Below are 13,286 nucleotides of genomic sequence, written 5' to 3' on the forward strand. Positions count from 1 at the left end.
GCTGATAGTTATGTTGTCTTCTTGTTTGTTTTGACACAAATCCTGCTGTTAACATTAGGAAGAGCAGGAGCGAGTCCACAGATTTTTAGCACTACAGATACAAAGGCTTTAATATGTGCTGAGAAACTGAGACCTCTTGGCCTTCATATGTTAACAGCTGGCATGCAGTATTTGCAGCCTGTCTCAGTGTGTCTTCTCCCTGGAAAATGGCAGAAGTATGGGCATATTTGCATATTTTGAGAAGCACAGAAATAGTCTCATGCCTAGAAGTTTCTTGGAAGAAGCTAAGTTTGGTGTCCATAATGAGAAACTCGGTCATTTGAGGATTAAAAAATGCTGAGACCAGCTTTCCTTGCATGCACTGCTTTCTTGAAAGACTTGCATGTGAAAACTAACTTATTTATGAAATGCAGCATTTCAGTAAAGCAAGTGATTTCATTGATTAACTGCTGTCTTCATCAAGGACTGGACCTTAGCCATGAAACTTATAAGCCTTAGTCTACCAAGGAAGCATTTTTCCATGCTCCATACCTACTTAAAATGGGAAGAAAATGTAAAACCACTGGAGAAACAATACACTAGCTGCTTCTATGAGGCTTAGAGAGACTATATCTGACATGATGAATCTTTATTGAGCCCGTCATGTTCAACAGAGAACAGCAGCTTTAAAGCACTGCTAGAACATTAACTAAATGCTCTCATGCTTTTTTTTTTTCTCAGGTAAGAAGGAGATTTCAAATGAGACATCAATCAATGTAGAGAAGGTCTCAGAATGGCACTTAGAAATAACACTTCAATCATCCACTCCCAGAAACCACACACTTGCATGTTCCTGACCTTGTCATATTTATTTTCCTAGGGCCCATGCTAAGCTGTACACCATCACCGCCCTTGCTTGTTGACCTGATCTACCTCACAGGCGCTGCACCCCTGAGCACAGCAGATGACTACACTCCTGGAAGTGCTGCATTTGCTGTGCACACACAATACGGCAGTTGCACCCGCTGCCTGCCCACCCATTGCTCTCTAACAGCGTAGCAACAGTGCACAAGGGACAAGGGTGGCACGGTCCTCTGATAGAAAGGGCACCTGGAATAAGCCCCAGACGGGGTGAATTTCCCTGGAGGGCTGTGAAAGGTCTATTTGCTGTATGTTCAGCCCCCTTGACTGAGAATATAGACTGGACATTATCATACATTCAGGTTTTCCCAGAGATACTTTCCTTTTCTATTCTGAGATTTTTTTCTTGCTAATATTCAAGGATTTTGTGCATTTGTCCAGGATTTCCAGATGCCTAGCAGCTGTTCTGAGGAAGCTGTTGAACATCTCCGGATTCTGATGTCTACACACAGCTCAGTAAACCTGATTGCACAAATGCAACCATGCTGATGTGTTTGGGTTATCACAGCTTATTTTTTCATGACAGACCTGTATGCTGCACAGGACTTGCATTTGCTTTCTAAGTCATATAAATTCCAGCTCTGAGGGAAATATCATTTTGGTGGGGATAAGGCCACTCACATGACTAGGAGTTTCAGAGCCAGGTAGTTGACCCAGCACACATAGATGCCCTTGGCCAGTGCTTCGTGGCTGTTTTTAGAAGGCTAGTTGACAACTATTTCATTAGAAATAATAATAGCATAACCCTAAAAAAAAAAAAAGGTTTATTAATAAGCCAATTAAAGGTGCCAAATGTAAAGCATTTAATCTTGGAAAAACCTATTTTTCCCTTTGCTGCCTTGTTCTTAAGAGCTGATCATGAATCTCACCTGAACATATATTTTAACACAGCAAGTGCAGCCAAGGATTTATTAGCTTAAGAAATCAGTCTGGCAACTGAGCCTCTTAAAATATTATTCCATTATTGTACCTATTTCAGTTTCCTTGCAGAAAGAAATGACCATTGCCACTCCATCAACGGAGACTCCTACCCTAGACTTTGCACGGAGAAAACAGTATGGCCTGAAGCCGATGATGGCCCCCATCCCTAGATTTCCCCCATTAGCAATCACCAGTGTGGCATGCATGCACGGAAGCACCGTGCCTGTTCTGCTGGGTTCTGTTCACACGTAATCTGAAATACTGCTTTTAACCTTGGGCCTTCTAACATAAACGGACAAAAAGAAAAGGCACGAGCTGCTGTCTGTTCACAGAAAAGAGAAGTGAGATACACGGACCTGAAGCAATTTGCCCATCATCACATGTGGGCTCCAAGGCAAAGACAAAAACCTGTGTCCAGGCTGCTGTGAGTCCCACATCTTCAGCCTTGCACACAGCTCACTGGGGCCAGACTCAGTGGTGCAGACCTACACTGGCCACTCTCCGGCCCAAAGCCACCACATCTGCAGGCTACCACCAGCCGGGCTTTGGCAGGACACCTTGGGCAGGTGGTATGCCAAGTCCCTCCCCAATCCCTTCCATGCCAGCTTCCCACACCTCCCGGCCGGGGGACCTGCTTGTGCCTGCTTCAGAGTAACGGTTTGGGCAGTACCACTCAAAATGAAAGACCAAATCCTGCAGATTGTCAGTTGTGCCTGACACTCTCTGGGTCTGGAGGCCACGCTGCCTTGTACACACAATAAATAAGCTGCTCTCGTGTTTTATCTACATTGCACATTTCCAAATCAGGGAGACTTCTTATCAAGTATCCAATGTAAGCAAAAATAACAAATACCAACCACAATGTTATGAGATGCTTTAACTTATTTTGACTAAAATGCCTTTTTCACCAACATTTAAGCAGTGCTAGGCACATCTTTGTCCTCCTCACATAGCACATGCTGACTATGTGCCTCCAGGAAAATGCATTTCATGCATATGGACATGCTGTTGAGTTCGCTGGGACACGCACGCACACAAACATAGAGAGAAAAGTGTATCCTTAGTCCAGCCTGAAATGCTTTTTTCAGCAGAACAGTTTCCTTCCTCCTCCTTTGTTAGGTCAAGTTAAAAATACAACTCTGGCTTTCCTTACAGAAAAGAGTTGTGTTGTTGTTGTTTATTAAACTTCTGCTATTTTCTCCTGATCTCTACAATGATCAAGGCTGTCCAGAAATCCAATTTACTGTCTAATCTACCAGTTATCTTCATGCATTCTCTTTTCTCCACCATGCCTCAATGCACACAAATACATACTTCCTTAGCTAGACACAGCTCAAAGCCGGGGGTCGGTGCCGCATTGCAACGTGGCCTCCTGAATTCCCTGATCACCACTCTGGCTAACCACAGCAACGTCGGGGATGATAAAGTGACCCATGAGAATGGGAAAGAACCCTGGTCAGCAAAAAAGCCAGCAGGAAGGCCCATGCCTTGGGAGCAGGAGCACCTGTGTCCGACCTCTGCTACTGCCATCAAAATACCAAGCAACCTCAGGGAACAGTACGATGACTGCAGTCACATGTACCGATGCAAAAGTGTTAATGAATAAACATTGTCCTGCATGCTTAGTTAATGGGATGTTTAGGAAAATACCAGCAATCCCAGGGTTAAACCCCATAACAAAAAGTATCTTCATGCTACAAATGAAAGGAAGTGAGTTAATCACTTTTGCCACACTCAAAGCATTGCAACAACATCTGGCTCATCTTCCTCATTAAAGTTCAGTTCCTAAAAAGCCAGGTCAAAAGAAGCAGTCGTGTGGAATCACTGCGTAATTATTTTGGTACATGATGTTGATACTTGTTTCCGTGCTTCTCTGGCACGTGTTTTCTACTCCAGACCTCACTGGTAATCAGCTGTCTCTGATGTAATGGCTGCCCAGAAAAGGGAGCTCTGCAGTGCACTTGTCAACATCGACCTTCCCCTTCCACATATGAATTTTTACCTGAATGGGTAAAAACCACAGCGCAAAATCTGCAAGGACATCTGAAGATGATGTTATGATGAATACACCATCATTCAGAGTGCGCTCAGTATGTCGTCATTTTTCTTGTCCGTTTGCAAATGTTGTAGAAGAATCTTCTATCTGAGAGAAAATAACTTCAATTACGTGTTCCAAATTACAGAAATGTGGAAATTATCTTCTTTTCAGAAGGTAGAATTAGCCCAATGTGGAATTGAAAGGCAGCCAGAAACATCTTTCACTGATACTTACTTTCCCTTTCATTTTTTTTTCTTGTTCATCTGCATAAGGTTAGCACTTTCCTTTCACTTCTCTCACCAAAACTGATCATCAGTTAAATAAACAGTTAAATAGCATCACAGCATATTTTTTATTCGATGGCCTGACAAAGACCATACTTTTTCATTTAAGTTATTGACTGTCCAAAACAATCACAAACTTCCAGACCAAAAAAATCCAGCATGGTGCCACATCTCTCATGAGTTGTACTCCCAAAGAAATATCAAGATTGCCTGCAGCTGTAATTCAGTTTATAATTAAGGCCAACTGATCTCTCTTACAGAGGAGATGCACTGGTAAAAAAATGGTTTAATTCTCGATTTATTTTCTCAGTGAAAAGTTACAGCTGCCGGAGTACATACAGATTCCTGAAAAGACGATTCTGCCTGGAGTACCTTCGACACACACGTTTCTGGGTTTACTCCTGATTGGAGAATAATTAAGCGAGATCCTTCGAAGAAGCTGCCTTGCATGAGGAGCTACCCACCGTCAGCCAGGGAACCCCTGCCCACACCAGCAGCCCGAAACCACAACTCTTTGGGCAGGTAGGAGCAAGGTCTCCTCTGGGACATCCCCGACAAACGACTGGTTCCCTCGCTGTCTACCTGCCCTGCCACCACTTCCAGCACCAAACCAGTGATCCAGAACAGGCAGTTCTGGCAGCAGAGCCCTCATTTGTTAAACACTGGCTTCTTTGAAATAGGACAGTTTTGTAACTACTTCAAAGCTCTAGAGGATATTTGTCTTTATTTTTAAACTTCATTATTGTAACTGTATCCTCACTTAGCTATCCATGCACATTCCCTGTCCTATTCTAATCCTGGTAAGCTCTTAGTTTCAACAATCTTTTGTGACATTAAGTTATGTTGAATTTGAGTAATAATACAATAAAAATATTTTTCTCTGTTTTAACTTCACAGCCTGCAATTTTGTCCAAATGTCTCTTTTTCTTACACTGTGAAATGGGGATGCAGACACACGGAAGGGGAGGTATCTTGTTGATAGTTTTAAAAGCAAGACAATAGAGCCAGAAAGCAAAATCATTAAATTGCTGAGAAATTCCCAGGACTTCTGGAAACCAGGTTGCTTACACAGATGTCTATTTTGACTCTCTGGAGCACAGCTTTTAGCTTATAGTCATGAAACCCAAATCTTGGTGTCTGTGTATTGAAATCGAATTCAATAGGATCACTGCACATGTACCCTAATTACTGTGTAAAATGGGTTTGACAATATTTCTCTCTTAATTAAACAGTGCCTGCAAAGCTCTCCAAGCTTCTGTGATGTAAGTGACTACACAGAGTGTTTTATTAATCATCAAGCACGGTAATAAATGAGCATGACTGTTTTGTCCTTGGATTGTTTGTAGCTATTTTATGCAAACAGACTACATAGCTTCCCTTGCTATTCTTCACATTCTTGCTAATGTTTTGAATCTGAACAGGCTGGTTATTTTTGCTAGGTATTATAGAAGTTGAATACGGTGTAAATACCGCTATTTGCTCTTGTTTCTGCATTAAGCATGACTGTGTTAAATGACAGCTTCCCCTTCTATTACAGGGAGTCATTGTTTCTGCTGGACACTGTGGTTTGTTTATATATTCAGGGTTAACAGGAGATGAGCTAGATTTTTATGGAGCAACATCGACCATTTCTCATTAGAAAAAGCAAACCAAACAGATCTCCAGGTAACATATTTCTTAAATGTTATCTCAGGAAACAGTAAATTTAAACTATATTTCAAATAAGAACTACATTTTAATGTCCCATTGTTGCTTAAATGTATATACAGGAACAAGTGCAGCAGTGCCTGATCTTGCCTGGGGCCTCTTGGCCCTATCACTACACAAATACGCTTTACGCGTCAAGACTTATCTTATATGAAAAGGGGAGCAGGCTGTTTTGTTTTGTGTTTTCCTATTAACTGTACTTACTTTGGTAACAGACATTTTAGGCACTTTTTTAAAAAGCCAGGAACTCAAGGCACAAGCTGGACGGTACTACTGAGAGGCAGAACGAGGCATCACCATTATACCAACATATGGATAAAGAGATTCCATCATTTTAGTCCTATGCTTTTGGCTGGAAGAGCTTGGTCAGCTTCATAAAATTACATCTGGAGGTCCTGTGCTTACTCGCTGTTTCAAGATCGAAGGCCTTATTCTGCTGTAAGCTGCTTGCCTTGCCACATCTCTCTGGGCTCAGTCAAGCACTCTTTTACTCCCATGTATCACCACCAGCAGTAATGATCCCATAGGCTGATAATCAACTTCCCTCCCCTTTATGTCATAATACTGTAGGCTTCCATGGCTGCCTTCAAAGCATTAATTAATTAAGCATTATATTTACTGCTATCAGCAAGTCAAAATCTGCATTTCACAGTAGGAGCCATAAGCATCCATAGGAGATGACAGCCTCACAGCCTTAGTCCCAAGCTGCACAGGGAAGTGCTGTAGAAAGGTTTGAATTAGCTTCTTATCACCTTGGCTGTATATCTTGGGGTACATAGTGCCATCTAGGGCTTCTTGCCTGGGGAGATGATGAGTCTCAAGACCTATACAGGCCTCCCCTGTGTGAATCCGAGGTAGCACTACTGAAAGACATCAAGCTGTGGAGGACCTCTGGTCACAGTGAGTGGCACTCCGAAGTGGGGCTCGTGGTCTCCCCACCAAGCAAGCCGTATCCCCCTTTTACAGGACGAGCACAGAGGCACACTTTATAATAAACATGGGAATGCTCCGATATTCATACTGATAAAAAGAGATGTGTTTGCTGACACAGTACACAACTAGCCCAGACGATGCACTGCCACAATAAAACAACCGGAAAAAAAGTAGCCTCCTTTCAAAACCTACCCTTCCAGAAGTAGCCCTAAAACTAAAGGAAATAATCAAGCTTCACTCTTTCTCAAGTTTTTCGTTTGCAAAGCACTTCACAGAGGCAGAGCTCAACCATTTCCACAGGTGATAACCACACGACAGGCTTACACACACCCTGGTGCAGTGCCTTTGCTGGCAGACCTCAGAGGTGAGGGAGCTCACCACCATTCACCATGAGGGGCTGGGGGCTGGACTGGGTGTTTGTGCAGTGAGCACCACCTGCCCTGTGGTTCAGGTTCATCGCCTGTTGAAAAAATAGGCTGTCCCAGCTGCAGTGCCTTAGCAAGTAACAAAAACAGAAGTGCTGGGGCATCACTTGTTTCAAAAGAAAAATAAATCTCACAATTTTAATGGTACTAATTTTGCATGTGAAACTTGCATTCATACTGTATTAACAGTTTAAATATAGCTTTCTTGCCAGATGCCTGAATATGCTAGAAAAGATACTTAAAATATGCAAATTGGGTTTCTGTTTTAATACACAAAGAAATTTGAAATCACATCACTTTCCATCACCAAGACAGGTTTCAATCTAAGCTTTTTTCATGTGAAAACTGTAACAGCAAACAAATGGTTAACCAAACGTGTTTAACCCGCTATCTGTAGTCTCACTTTTAGTCAAGTGTGACATGGGCCATTACACTTCCCAGGACATCAGTGACTTAAATGAAGACTACATATTTTGCTTAACATTAAAAGATTATATATATATAAACTACAGTTTAAAAAGCTATATAAATTACAGTAAAAAAAGCTTCTCAGACTGGAGTGGGTGCTTGGTTCATCATCCATAGCATTGGAGGGCAGGATTCCTGAGTTTAATCCTCAGCAATATTCTTAACCAGTCTGATCCTGCACCCTGCTGTTATAAATGGTGTTCATAATGCTTGGCTGTCTCAAGAGAGTTTAAGAGTCTCAATGAACTCTTGATTACAAAATGCTTTGAGATCCGTGAATGAAAGATGCTGAATGAGTACAAATGATGACTATTATTAATTATCTTTAGTAGCCAAAATTGTGCCTCCTTCCACTCACATGTGCCTACTTTTTGTCTTTAAGATTGTAACATCTTCAAAACAAACACTGGTCTCCCAACATGCCCCTCAGTGGTATTGTTGTATAAATAAAAATGATAAGAATAATATTAGTGAAAACAATAGTGTGGCAAAAGCAAGTTACATTCCCGCTGGGCTCAGGAATTTCTTCCTTATCTCAGGACTGGAAGATTTCTCCATTTTACTCATGTTCTGATCCCAAAATCACCTGATCTGTTCTCATCACGTGTAGCTGCTTTTGCTCTAAGAGCTTTGCTGTTTTTCTTTTAGCTTTGCACAGGCCATGTTTCTTGAAGTGGTTACTGGAGGGTCCCAACCCCTTTTAACAAAATGAGTACAAGTTCCTTTGGAAAGCGGATGGGGAGCACTCAACACGTCAGAGAGTGTAAGCGCTGAGTATGATCCTTCATTTGACTTTCAGTCTCTCAGGTGACTGAGTCAGGGGAAAGGAGGCAGAAGCTTAACAGACAGTCCAGACATCTGGATGCTGCCCAGGCCATCTACTGTGTTCAACCCTCAGCCAATGCATGTTTCAAGTATGAAAAAAAATATTCTAAATGACAAATTTTCTAGTGATACAAGAGAAAAGGGAATTTGTAAATAATACTAAGATTGCTACTCTTCAAAGTCAGAGAGAGAGCTCACTTACTTGCACCTCAATGACTTGTGAAACATTGTAGAGAAGAGGATTAAAAGGGTACTGACACAGCTCAAGACAGCATGTAAGCAGTAAAGAACAGAGTACATCCTCCAATTTCTGCCTCAGTTAGAGCATCTCTATATTTTATACCATCTATATGGATGGTTTTGTTGCTGAATTGTTTTATTCACCTTCAAGAGACTGAAGCTTTACTGCATTTGAAACAATTAATTCTCCTCATGAAGAGCCCTCTACAGGTATTTCTAGGTCGCCTGAACCTCAGCTCAGCCATCTAACATCATGTCAAGTACCGTTTGAAAGGTGTGTTATTTAATTCATGAAGACCAATCACCTGGACCAGCAGTGTTGAGGCTCACAGCAGCACACACGTACCACTTCCAGAGCCCCGGCTTCTCTGTTAAGCCCAAGCCAGGACAATGGCCTCTTCACAAAAATTACCAGACCAGAGTTGATCATAATGACGGGTGATTAAAAACTTCAAGATCCCTCTCACCTTCTGTGAAATGGAGATGCCCACCGAAAGTGGGCAGTTTGCTTGCAGACTGAATGCTATCTGCTCACAATAGAGTCTGGGAAAGTGTTTGGCAGCAAGCTCACGATGCAGCTCGCATCCACAAGGCATTAGCTGTACTTGGCAGGTGCTACTGTGATGTTGAGCACTGTCAGGCAGAGTATAAGACACACTGGCAGTAAGGAAAAAGGTGGTGAAACGAAACAGTGCCATCAGGAGCAGAGGGAGTAATACACTAGAAAAGAAGAAGAAGAGAATGAAGGGCTGCAGCCCCCGGTGAATGCCATCTTGATAGCCTAAGCACTGCTGCTTTAGAAGAGACTTGTTTCACTATCAATTACCTCAGGGTAATCAGAAGTAATATTTTCAGAACAAAGCAGTGCCAAATTCCATATGCATGTGGGGGAAGAAGGCCAGGGTAAATGCCCGTCATCTAGATTATCATTTATTTCACCCAATGTACTTATGAAAATGGTCCCTCATTTGGCTCACAGCAGTAGAAATTTCTCAACAAAGTCATAATTCTCCTGTAATACAGCCCAGGGCAATTAAGTATTATTCAGACAAAAGCTCCAAGTCTCCCTTGAAACACTGTTCCTGCTCAGGAATTTCCCACAATCAGAAGGAGGTGAGAACTAAGAAAAGGGCAGCAAGAGATGAGGAATGATTTTCCCACAGAGAGAACCATAGACTGAGGACTCAGCACGTCCCATCTGGTGGCCAAATCAAGGCAGAGAGGCAAAGAAGCACAGATTATGAGCTATTGAAAAATGCTGCAGGAAGTTTCACCGCAGCTATTCAATATTCAAAGGGTCTCAACCTTCTCTTTACAACCTGCCGGAACAGGACTGAAGATCTGAGTTAGCTGTGCTGCTCATGGCTGCTGTGGATGTTACGCATCCTGCTTGTGGAGAGGGCAAGACACGGCCCTTGGCCTTTCCCTCACCTCCTGCTTTGCCATCAGCCTCTTAAAAAGCCCCAAGATCTTGGCAGCCAAACCGGGCTGTGCACTAAGGATGGGGATGAATTTCCCCAGCTGCTGCCAGCCTGAGAGCGCAGCCACTGCACTGACATACGGACCTAATGATCTGCACTGTTCGAGGCATCAAATGCTTGAAGAAACTCACCCTGCTCAGAAGGCCATGCTCAAGCTGTATTTCTGTGCCGTCTTTTGTGTGAGGCTAGGACTGACTTTGAGGAGGTCAGGAAGAGCCTGATGGTTCAATAAATAAAAGACACTTGGGAGAGTTAACAGAACTGACAGCTCAACAAGATCCATGTTTAGCTGTCAAAACATTCCTTCATGTACAGAGATGCAGCTAAGAAGGCTGTCCGCATACCTCCTGGGCTACAGATGAACTTATGTCACTAATTGGTCAAGCAGTACTTTGTGGAGAATGGAGTGAACTGAAAGAGGCGATGGTGTGTGCAATTAGAGCTGAGGAGGCTGAGGGCAGTGGCAGGACATAATGTTGTGCCTGGACCGCTTTGATGTATTAAAAAGATCATTTTGTCCGTGAAACATTTTTATGTCCTGTTCAACCACAACAGTAGCAGCCCCCTTCTGTTAATGATTATGCAGCTTGCAGGTTGACTGAGCAAAGGCTGAAGGGGAAAAACAAAGATAGATATATATAATTCTGCTTGCAGAATTTACTTGAAAAGGACGGGCTAGACATTCAGAAGGTGCAAATCAATCGCTCCAGGAAACTCGCTGATTTACACAGCAGCAGAGGATCTAGCTCAGCTTGCCAAAGTGAACAATGTATTCAGGTGTACTGGCTGGTCGAGAGGCACTATTTGAGTCAACGAGGCTGTCCAAGCCTGGCCCAGACTAACTGCAGCCCCCTGAGCCCTAAGCTGCATTTGTCTTTCACAGGCACATATGACACAGGGAGAAAACCAGCTCCCAGATCAAAAGCAAACACTGCAGACAAGGACTCCGCTTTGGGCATGCAGGTGATTGAAACCTGCTTCTTTGCAGGTGACACTCTAGGGCTTACTTGGTTAAAGTCCTGTCCCAACTATGGGGCCCCTCTCAGTCCGGCTTTCATAGACTCCAGCTACCCCTCAGATCTGACTAACTCTTTTTTCAGGGCCTCCTCTCTCCTTGCTCCTTTTGAGGAGCTGGCTCCCTCTTGGAGAGGACCTCAGAGCAAGCATGCCTCCTCTACCTCTGTTCTCACCTACCCTTGCTTTCAAGAGCCAAGCAAATTTTAAAAGCATACCTGGAGAAAAAGTTGTGAATGTCAAACACTTCACAGACTCTTTTCTCTTCATTCCTCCCAAACTATTATTTTACTCTCCATGTTCCCTTTCTCCCCCTCTGCATTAGCCTTACTCTATTAAATAGGGGGCTCAGGCCCCCTCCTTGCGTAGGCACACATCTAAAAATCACTCATACTTTAGAGGGTTTGCAACATGGAGGAGGAGAGACAGTGAGGCCAGCAAAGTGCTGGAAGAGATTGCCTGGGGAGATTCTGTGACTTCCATCACTGAGGTTTTTCGGAGTAGCAACAAACAAATTATTTGTGAAGAATGGCTTAGGCGGAGTTGATCCTGTCTCTGAGCAGCAGACAGATCTTCAAGTCTGTTCCAGCCTCATTGTTTATGCTTCTGTGATTGTGATCGCAGTTGTGACATATTCTGCAATGGTGTTCAGCAAAGCCAGCTGAAGGTCCCATGGATCATCTTCAGGGCTGAAGTGCGCTCACAGGAAAGGAAGCCCATGCGCAGCATTAAGTTACTTTATGGTTTTGTTCCAGAAGCTAAACCCAAGAAACTTTGTTCAGAAATGGTATGACAAAGAAGCCGGGTCCTAAACAGGCACAGTGACTGCCCTTCTTTTACCATCTCCAAGATGTCCAGTTTAGACTTCAGATGGATGAGGCAGTTCGCATTCAGAGCACTCGCTGTACGGGCTGTAAATACATGTTAGACAAATAGAGGGCTTCTTTTGTCCTGGTCCACAGAATGCCCACCTGGCACTTGGTACTGAATCCCCATTAAAACCTCCCACAAGCTAGACAGGATGCAGTCAGTCTGGCAAGGAGCAGGGAAACGGCAGGCAAGGAAGCATTCAGAAAATGAGCACAGGTGCCCCAGACAGCAAAATTCTCCACGTGTCTGCTGTGCAAAGACCCACGTGTGTCTGCAGTGGATGGAAGGGAAGAAGTTACTCCAGAAACATCGACGCAAGCTCTCCCTGCAATACCACCTTATGGGGAAAACAAATGGTAAGGGAGCTCTCTAATCTACTCATCGCAAAGTCTTTAAGCCACAAGACGGTATTTACTAGCTGGTACCAGACAACATTCAAGCAAGAACAGAAAGTCACTTTCCCAACACTCCTTGTGAATTGCTCCCATCTGTGCAAGAGCACAAACCGAAGTCCTTATGCCCATGACAGCCCTGCAATCACAAGCTTCGTTTTTTAAACCCAAAATAGTGCAAGCCAGACCACGGCGAGCCTAGTACATCACATGCAGCTGCACTGATAAAGACAAGACATTGCAAGCGGCTCTCAGGGGCGCAGGTTGCTAGGGAACGTTGCAAAGCCGCCACAGATTTCACCTCCACTTGCTGGCTCTTTCCCCTCTTCCCACCTCGCTCGTGCTGTGCCAGCTTCTTCACCCCGAGAGTGCCATTCTTCCCATCTGAAGTGTGCAAAAACAAATCTGCCGGCAACAATGGAGCATCATCGTTTGGCATGTGTTCCTAAGGAAAGAAATCTCTTTAGCCTTTGATTTTCAAAGGCAGCCAGCTGATGAGTTGGGGGAAAAAAACCCAGTCTTGCCATTTTCTCCATGTCTGCATGTTACTACGTTCAACCTTCGCTACGACTAAGGGTGGTGGCAAGCTCAGGTGGTGCAACTCAATGGGTCGACTTCATGGGAACTGTGCCAGCATGCAGACAGCAAGACATAATGCTGAATGCTACGCTGTGCCCTCTGGACCATTCCTCTTGCCCTAACATGCTGCTCTTTGGGAGGTTGTTGCAGGAGCCAGCACAGCTCTGTGAACATGTCTGGGCATCGCATGGTGTTCCAACCATCCAGTG

At 43.7% G+C, this 13,286-nt stretch overlaps 1 protein-coding gene across 4 annotated transcripts in view; it reads right to left on the minus strand.

Moving 5' to 3' along the window:
• Positions 1-13,286, minus strand: part of LOC121096563 (LIM domain containing preferred translocation partner in lipoma) — a 356,409-nt gene that overhangs the window by 88,205 nt on the left and 254,918 nt on the right. The window lies entirely within an intron of this gene.

The sequence above is a fragment of the Falco naumanni genome, chromosome 13, assembly GCF_017639655.2.
Source record: "Falco naumanni isolate bFalNau1 chromosome 13, bFalNau1.pat, whole genome shotgun sequence".
Lineage (NCBI taxonomy): Eukaryota > Metazoa > Chordata > Aves > Falconiformes > Falconidae > Falco > Falco naumanni.